The 10,155-nt window shown below is 35.3% G+C and overlaps 1 long non-coding RNA gene across 7 annotated transcripts; it reads right to left on the bottom strand.

The window, feature by feature from the left end:
• Positions 1–5,950: 5,950 nt before the first annotated feature.
• On the bottom strand, positions 5,951–9,891 carry LOC140181845 (uncharacterized). 7 transcript variants are annotated; one of them, XR_011877388.1, is made up of 7 exons: positions 9,531–9,891; positions 8,405–8,482; positions 8,144–8,254; positions 7,885–7,965; positions 7,544–7,798; positions 6,888–6,961; positions 5,951–6,222 (listed from the first exon to the last, which is right to left on the bottom strand). It is a non-coding gene; the product is annotated as an uncharacterized lncRNA (long non-coding RNA). The 7 variants fall into 7 exon arrangements; XR_011877385.1 differs by having other exon boundaries at positions 7,544–7,965; XR_011877384.1 differs by having other exon boundaries at positions 7,544–7,920.
• Between the last annotated feature and the right edge of the window lie 264 nt (positions 9,892–10,155).

Below are 10,155 nucleotides of genomic sequence, written 5' to 3'. Positions count from 1 at the left end.
ACAATAATGACATAGCATGGTAACATAATAACATATAACATAACAGTCATCCGACTAGTCAAAATAGATGTGACCCTATGAAGCAGCGGTGTGGGCACCTGATTCGCTGTGCTCTTTGAGCGAGAGGTACCTCATCCTCATCTTTGGTCGGTCCAGGTGGCCTAGACGGACCTGCACGATCAGGGGGTGTTACTGTAACTGTCAAGGGAGGAGCGCCACCCAATGCAAATGTCTCGTCCAAAGGCCCTGATAAAGGCTCGTTCAAGTCCATATCAAGGGGCATCTGGCGTCCGACAACTTGCGGTCCACGTTGGACTGCCTCATCCTCCTGGATAATGACGCTAATCTCCTCTGGGAAATGGGATCCTCCGAAGTCACTATCAAGGCCATCGCTGCCTAGCAAATCCAAAAGAAGCTCACCGGGACTCATGAATATCTTACTCTCATGCAGGGTCATATCACTGCTAGGGACACCAACAAAATAATCACCAAATCCCCCGTCACCTCCAAACCCTTCACCATCCCCTAACCCTAAAGCCCCATACTGAAAGCCACTCTCACCCCCTCCACGACCTCCACCTTTGTCTACTCCTCCACCACCACCACCATCATCTCCATCTCCATCTCCATCTCCACCACCACCTCTAGCTCCACCCACATCCTCATCTCCACCGTCATCGCCGCTTCTCCTAATATTTTGACCTCTATCTTGACGTCACCGCTCTCTCCCTCTCGATCGCGCCCCTTATCCACCTATGGTAGCACCCTATCCACCTGATGCCACTCTATCACAACAAAGTATATCAATGCCATCATAGCCCTCTATAGTGCCATATGTCGGGGCTCCAAGATCTCGGGATGAACCACTTGAACAACATCCGGTGCGCTATATGGCATCCACGTGAACTGGAACAGAGAAACGAGTATTGTAGATCAATTTATATCCAATAAATAGTTGAAAAAAACTTAACAAAGAAAACTTGAATGTTAAAACACTCACATCTCGTGTTCGGAGTAAATCTATCCTGAGCCTCCACTGCGTGACTCTAATCCCCTTCTCGCTCAACGTTGGTTGATAACTGGACCACCTGATATCCAAAACATGTTATAAACAACGGCAATAATCTTTAATATATATTATTAAACATGACAACCATAAATGATAAGTGCCTCTTTGCCAACGGCCAATGAAAGGTGTCAAAACCATTGGGCCTAAAATCTGGGAACCTCTAGAAGATCCATGACTGGAGGAGTTGCAACGGACTGGCCAAATTAACCACATTCATGTCGGACGCACGACACAAGCACCGGTATAACCACGAGAGAGCGACGGATTCTCAGCTGTATCCGCCCATGTCCTCTAATCTCGCTACATACGGTAGCCACCAGATATGCATGCATGTACTAGACTTGTCACCAAAGAGCTGTGTGGATAATAGAATCATGATGTACGCCCTCGTGTACCTCCTAACTATCTCCTCGTCTGCATCCTAGAGAAGGTGAATGAATGTCTCCTGCACCCAAGTGCACTTCACAGTGAACCTATCAATGCAGTCTGCTGAATGCAACACATCCAATAACTCCTAGAACCAATCCCATGCAGGTCGGCCGCTATCAATGTACTGCTCGAAGTCCGTCAGGTATCCACTGACAGTCCGACGATAGGGAGGCCTAACTAGTATGCAACATCTTGTAGCGTAACCATGCACTCCCTGAATGGCATGTGGAAGGTATGCGTCTCAGGCAACCACCACTCAACAAATGCATTGACTAGCGGCTCATCCAATCTAAACCAGTGGTCGTTGAGTCTTGCAAAATGGGCTAATCCGGCTATCTGCAGGTACGGTATGATCTTGTCATCTAGAGGCATACCATGCTGCCTCCTCATACTGGTGATACATCTGTGAGCGGCATGACGATAAAAAAAATTATGTTAGAACCATGACAATTAACAAACTAATTCACCAAAAGACCATTAAATAATGCAGATTCAAAAAAATCATATCTAAATTATATCAAAAATTACCTAAAGCAGACAATTCTATTAAAAATAAATTTTAATGTAAATTATATTACAACCCTGGACATAGATAACCTAGCATTCAATAATTTAATTAAGCATTAAACCAAATTAAATTAATTGCTAACTATACATAATTAATCTAATATTTAAGACGTAAATTATAAAATTCAATTAAGTTAAATTACATTAACAAACTCTAACATTCAAGGATTATTTTAAATTAATTTTAAATAAACTAAACTAAATTAAATTAATCTTAACCAAATTAAACTAAATTAATTTTAAATAAAAAAAATTCAACTAAATTACTATCTCGTTAATCTAATATTTAAGAATTAAATTAAATTTTAAAAAATTTAAGTAAATTAAATCCTTGCCAAACTTTACTGCCTATTTAATCTAGCATTCGAAATCTAAACTAGATTAACCTAAACTCCAAAAAAATAAAAATTTTAACCTAGTTAATCACTACTCTAACTAACTATTGTTTATCATTCCTCTACCTTATATTTGTACTTTTAAAATTCTATCAAACTATTAAATCACTACTTTAACTACTATTTGTAGTTTAAGAATTCTAAAAACGCATATAATGAAATTCTAAGCGACTTAATATCACAAACAGTTATTTATTTTTTTTAAAAAAATAAATTTCATTCACTAACCTCTTCATGGATGGAACCAAATAAATACGATTTGGGTCGTTTTCTATTTCCGCATTTTAAATGTTATGGTTTTTATTTGTTCACTTCTCTCTAGATTCGGCATTGGAGTGTTGAAAATTTGGTGAAATGTAATTCGAAACAAGTGAATTCAAATTGTTTATATAAGCATATATATACTAAATTGAAGCTAGTGAATTCGATTTACCACTAGCGCTCTTTGCATGTAAATCGAATTCAATCACTTCGATTTACTATGGGCTTAATTCAAATTCAATCAATTTGAATTATTAGAGGTACAAACTATCGGCGTAAATCGAAGCAACTAATTTTGATTTACTATGGGTTGCTCTCCATTCGAATTTCAAACCCTAATGAATCGAATCCACTAGGTTCGATTTACGTATTTGCCTAGTAGTTCGAATCTTATTGATTTGATTTGGCACAAGAATGGCTAAATCGAGTTTAGTCAATTCGATTTATATATATATGTGGTTCAAGACATATACGTAATGTTTTTTCTTTTAGGGAATCCACGTAAAATTGCTTCTCATTTAGTTTCTTTATGTACTTTACCCTATTTTTTAATAATGATTGTGTCATAAATTTTTAGTATGTAAGTTGAATTGTGTTGATTTGATTTACGATACAATCATTATTATTATTTTAGAATAATGTTAAACTAAGTCGAGGTTCAAATTCCGCCTTGTGCATGCAACAACTTATAGGCCAACGATAAATCCTTAAATGGAGCTCAGTACCATGGCGGATTAGTCATTGGTTTGGCGGGTTGGGGGATACCGTGAAAAACCAAAAAAAATTAGAATAATGTTACACATTCAAATTTTTTTATTAACCAAGTCCAACCAAGTTAAATAATAAGACTTGAAATAATGATAATTATAATTGATTTTTGTTATGTTAGACTAATTTAGTTAAACTTAATTAATAAAAAGACTTGCAAACTATCAGTAAGTGCACCAAATCATATCAAGTAATATTACAATGAGTAGATTATTGTTCCCATGAAAATTAACGAATTAAGTAACAATAATTAATTAATTAATCTAGTCAAACAATTCAAAATGTGGTGAAGTATTGTTCAATTTTATAATTAAAGATCTAAATAAAATAACAGTGAATTAATAGAAAGTAGAGATCTAATTAAAACAATAATGACTTAAAAACAAGGAATTAAAAACAACAACAATGAATTGAATAAAAGCAACGAACTAATGAAAATAAGAACGATTAAATGAAGCAATAATGAATTAATCAACATCAAGCAAAAGTAATTGAGAAAGTAAATTGAGGAGAAACGTTAAGATTTAGAGATGCTAAATTCTTAAGATCAATGATTCTCACTTTCACCTTAATCATACAAAGATAGATTTCTGACAAATCATAAGTAATTAAATTTTAATTTTTTGGTAATTCAATTTCTCTTGAGTTAAACAATTGTCAATTTCTTGATCAATTGCTCATGAAAAAAGATGAACTACATTTTCTTATTCAAAACCACACAATTCTTAATATCTAAATATAGTTGATTCAATGTCATTTATCAGATCTAAAATTATAAAGATTGTGAGAAACAGTTTCAAGTTTAATTACTATGATCCACTCTTCTAAGAAAATCATAGAATTTAAACCAGATTCAAATTATTTTTCAATAGATTTGAATCCTTGTGATGAAAAACAAAAACTCTTTTTAAATAAACAATAATGCATAAATTAGAGGAGGAGAAGTAATAACATCAATCCATTAACTTTAACAGAGTTCTTCACCCTAACGGGAGAAAATTAGTGCCTCATAGTTGAGAGCACAAGCCAAAATTCAAAGAAAGTAAATCTCGGTATTAAAAATGTACAGAAAAAAAGTGTATAAACATCCCCCTACCCAGTATTCTCTAGGGACTTTTATCCTCTATCCTAAAATTCAAATACAAATTAAAATTCAAATTACGTGAAATTCAATCTACTATCAACTAGTAGTAATGAGTCTTGCTTGTAATTAGATCCCCAGGCTTGGGTAATTACTGATCATGGGCTTCAATTAGCTGGGCTTGGAATGAACTCTCCTCCTTGCATTGGCGTTTGGAATGTTGGACCAGGCATACAACGCGCTAACTTTCAATGTGTTTTGCCGGGCGCTGACGTGCGGAAGCCAGCCCTGGCGTGCAGAACGCCAGCTCACTGTGTCCCTGGGAGCTTGGAGGTTGTGTAGAAGGAGTTTCAAAATGGAGTGCTTCCTATACCTGGCGTGTAAAATGCCAACAAAAAGAGCCCTGGACGTCTTCATTTCTGGCATATGGAGCGCCAGCCTTGGCGTATGAATGCCAACTCTCAAATGCCCTTGAGAGGTCTTTTCCTCTGGCGAGTAGAGTGCCAGCCTTGGCGTGCGAAACGCCAAATCCAAATGCCCCTGGGAGGTTCCACTACGAGAATATGGCCGATTAGCTACCACGAAAAGAGTCGTAAAATCATCGCTAATCTGACGCAAAATATAATTTGTGACAAATTAGCTACTGCCTAGCAACTAATGCTTTCCTCGCTAATTACAAATCGCAGATCAGTGAGGCAAATACAACAGTCGCTATTTCATCGGAAAATTTTTTAGCTACCGAATAGATAGTCACAAATCCATCACTAAAGTAAAAGCTAATTCCATAAAAGAAATAGACTAAACGGTGGTCGCTAATTAGCGATAAACTCTACTGCAGCAGACTCATCGCTAAACGCAAGCTAATTTCGTAGACAAAATAAAAAGTTTAGTTGACGCTAATTAGCGAGGAATTTTTTCGAACTTAACTTGTCACAAGTTGTCTGCTAATATGATCGCAAATTTGTCGCTTTTTGTAGCGAATCTATAGCTAATCTTTAAATCCTTAATCAAATTTGTAGGAATTTTGTCGCTAAACCAAAACCTATTCTAAATGATAAAGTAGAGTTATGAAGTTGTCGCTAACTTGTTAGGAAATAATATGTAATCAATTAGTTGCAATACTATCGCAAAATGTCATCGCAATTTCCTTTTAAACTAGTAACAAATCAATAAATATCTCATAAATGCTTCAGCTGCAATAGAGTCTTTAATTTGTCACCATCATCAACAGCGAGTATGTAGCTAATTTTTCTGTAATAATTATACTAAATAATTTCTTTAAATAATAAAAATTATTTGTAAACAAAATATAGATGTAAAGACAGTTGTAACTTATTCAGCCAAGAACTAAATCTGTAGTAAACCTTGCATAGCTTTGTCTCTTATTTCCAGTTAATACTTAATACATCAAATTCTTGTTCACGGAGAAACGTCACATTAAAGTTTTACCCTCAAGATAGAAATGTGAGGACGAAAAAATCAATTGAAAGGCCAAAGTACAACTACTACAGGTAATTTTAGTGAAGGTATGCCTCCATTTTCAAGGTAAAAGGAATGGAGCTACTGGAATTACTTGAACTATAGCCATTTCCCACTGCTTTCAAATGGTCAACATTCATGTCAGAACTTTTCTTGACCTTCTTTTCTTGAATCTGTTCAACTCTCACATGAGGGGAGAAAATAGAAAAGAATAAGTTTATGTCAAAAGCTATCCACTCTAATAACCGAATATCAAAAATAAAAAATGAAAACTCATGGTGGAAAAAAGAAACCACATAGACATAAATATCAGATAACAAAATCTGTAGAATATTTGAGCTGAGACTCCAATGCCTAGTTATAGGAATCTATTCCAAAACAAGGAGCTGGAGCAATAATGATTTATTCAAAGATATCCAAAGCCTAATGTCTAACAAGAGTGCCATTCAACTCTCTGTCAGTTTAGATAAATAACATGCTTTCCGAAATTTGTCGCATATCATAGAAAATTTAGTGAATGTATAGAACTGACAGGATCTAGAAAATTCCAACCATCTAAAAGATGCCAATTAAATATATAAATAAATTGAAATACTCTCCAGAACTAAAACAATCATATTGTTATAAAATTTCATAAGACAAAAATACATAACTGGAAAATTAAAAGATAACATCCAAATAGTAATCACAAAGAGCAGAGCCATTTGTCCTAATTGACTTTTGAAAGTAATAGTTTAAAACTACATTATGCACATAACTCTGACTAAGCCAATTAAATTTCAGCCACAATACAGTTCTTCAAAATTTAATCAGAGTGTAGCACATAACATTAACATACCTTACCTGCAAGTTCTCCAATAGACCAGCATGCATTATTTGCTATTGAAATAGCCTCTTTAACCTTAGAAATTTCTTGTATAGATAACATAGTACATTAGTAAAATAATTGAAAAAATATCACTCAGCTGAACCCTAAACTAATACCAGAAATACATATATCAGCTGCTTGGCTTAACTTTCAGTATGAGAAATAAATCATTATAAAATGCAGCAGAAACCAAATCATTAAGTTGACTGTAGTAGAACCTTGTATACAAAAAGAAAAGGTGTAATAATGGTGCTTATTATCAACATAAATAGCACCAATTAAGATGAATTAAATGTCGCCACAACATTCAAAGCAACTGAAACTTAAACCAATGATTGTAATTACGAAGCTGCTTGGATCATGCTAGTAGGAAAGGGAAGTATTAAACATTGCCTGTTTAATTATTTTGATTTATTACAACCAAATCATGAAAATATTCAGAGATGCATGTGAGACTGGAAATCAAAGCATACCGTAGAAGTTATAAAATTGACAAAAAACAGAGGACCTATACCGAGACATCAAAATGTGAAATAAATGCTTTCAAAGTACATAACATATTAACATCATAGACAAGATAAGACATTTCCTAACAGATAAAACATAAAAAAAAGTGGGGTGCATACATGTGCTATATACCGCGCCATTTGCAACCTTCAGCCACCATGGATGGCGCTGGGCACCCGAGAGGGGCTCTACTTGACTGTCAGTCTTCTCAAGAGGAACAAGACCATTTGAAGAGAAGCAAGAAGAAAGTGCGTAAATATGGAAACCCAGCTACTCATACCAACAAAGAAATACTGGATGGTTAATGGTACCCCATTAGAAGGAGGTCTAGAGAATATAAGAACTAGTGCTCATATGGTCAAAGAGGGTCTTATCTGAAATAAAATGGAAGGAGAGGGTCTGAAAAAAAAAAGATCTAAGGGTGAGTTTGATGATGAAGAAGAAGAAGTAGAGGACAAACCTGAGAAATGCAAGGAATGGAAAGAGATGGCAGCAACTACACTCCAAAAGGAATAAGAGTGGAGATCAGAGATGAGGGTCTCTACAACATTATCATTAATGAGAAAATGGAAAGGAAGCTCTAAAAATTATGATAAAACACCCTTATAGTTAAGTTATTGGGAAGAAGAGTTGGATATGCAGCTATAACAAGGAGACTTGAGAGTTTGTGGAGTGACAAATGAAGCATAGATGTCATACATGTTAGTAATGATTATTACCTGGTCTATAGATATAAAGCATTCCAAGAGAGGAAAGAGATCTTTGTTTGAATTTGAAAGTTGCTACCATTTCTCTATTAATGGTGGCACGAGAATGTCAAGATAAAAAGGCTGTAAAACAAGGAAAGAAGCAGTTCATATGAAAATTCATTAGATACAATAGAATGCAAGAAAAATAATTTAAGAGAAAAAGAGAAAGAGAAACTTCTATGTAGGGAAGGTTGCTTACCCTTCCATGGGAAGCTATTAAAAATAACATACCTAATTTAGCTCCCCACCAATAGCTTCAGCTAGAGTTCCAATGGCATCATATACAACTTATAACACGTGAAGCAATCACTGGAACTTAAAAGAAAGGATAGGAGTCATCTAAAGAAGAACTACAAACAAATCATGAAATAAAAAATGCAAGTAATGCCACATGGATCAGATAAAGCTACCACATGCAAAAAAACTATGGCAAGTATGTGGATTCAATCAGCAAAATATAGGAAAATCAACAAACCCTGATGAAGCAATATGCAAAATCATAAAGCAAAATGTAAAATCCAAAAGCAAACTCTAACAAAGGAAGAAATAGAAATTATAAAAATTTAAAACCATAAAAATCATAATAATCCCCCCCCCTCCAAAAGAAACATTAGAACAGCAAAAAATCCACCAAAAGAAAAAGCACAATTCCAACTAGGGTGTTCGCGGTGTTGTTTCGTTCGGTTATCTATGAAAAAGTCATCCGATCCAATTATTTATTAAAACTGTAGTTTGGTTGGTTCGGTTTTTGTACAAAGACTATCCGAACCAAACCAAACCAATTAAAATTGGTTTGGTTCGGTTCGGTTTGTTCGGTTTATTTAATTAATTCAACAAAAACTATTCACACTATTTCAGTAACTAACAATAATCAATTTGACTCAGAAATCAGCAACAAAAAATTAGTAGAAGCACACCAAATTAAAATCATTAACAGTTTTGCAAAATTGGAAGAAGCAGATAGTATAATAATACTCAGAAAAATTAAGCAAAAATAAAAGCAAGAGATTGAATCAGAAATATAACCAAACTGAATAAAAAATAGAACAAAACATAAGCAGAAATAGTGAAATACAACCAAGCTAATTCCAAAAATTTTCATGTGGTGCACTAATTCTACAAATTCCTGCATTAACATTGAATAAACAAAAGGTTCAGAATCAACCCTAAGCCAGAATTACCCTAAATTAAAAACAGAACAAAAGTTCAGAATTAAAAAACAAAACCAAATTCAACAACTCAACTATAGAATCAAGAACAAGCTAATTAAGTGTTCAATACAAATTAGAATCAATAAGAAGACTAAACCAGAATTAAAAAAAATAGAATCTGAATTTTAGAACAAAAAAAAACAAACCTGAGGCTTAGAGTTTGTTACAGAGGACGACAGAGATGCAGGACGGTGATACGACGGCGGCCATGAACCAAAAACCCAGAGATAGAAGGACAACACTGCTTCAACGAACGGGCGATGAGCGACGGGCGACTACTAACGGCCGATGGGCAAAGAACGGCGGCGGTTTCGACTGCCTCTGGTGCGTCCGTGCATGCTGCTGCGGTTTGCCGAGGATGAGGGAGAGAGAGAAGCGCTACGAGCCTACGAAGAAGGGAAAGGGAGAAGAAAGAGTCGCTCCGCTGCGATGGTACTGTCCGGCGCTGAGATTCGGCGCTTGAGAGAGGGCTTGAGGGAGTTAGGGCTCCTGGAGTAGCTGCGCTAGTTTAGGTCACACAGAATGGAACTGTGGATTATGAAAGGGGGATGCTTTTATATTAGGGATTTTTAATAACACCGGTTCGGTTCGGTTAGGGTTTTCTCTATCAGAACCGAAAACCAAACTGAACTGCAAAAAACTGTAAAAATCATTTTTTCGGTTTTTTTTTGTTTTCAGTTTATTTGTTATCGGTTGTTTTGGTTCAGTTAATCGGTTTTGTTCGGATTGGATCGATTTTGAACACCTCTAATTCCAACAGAAACTGCCAAG

The sequence above is a fragment of the Arachis hypogaea genome, chromosome 19, assembly GCF_003086295.3.
Source record: "Arachis hypogaea cultivar Tifrunner chromosome 19, arahy.Tifrunner.gnm2.J5K5, whole genome shotgun sequence".
In the NCBI taxonomy this organism is placed as follows: domain Eukaryota; kingdom Viridiplantae; phylum Streptophyta; class Magnoliopsida; order Fabales; family Fabaceae; genus Arachis; species Arachis hypogaea.
This window is presented reverse-complemented; position numbering and strand designations above follow the sequence as displayed.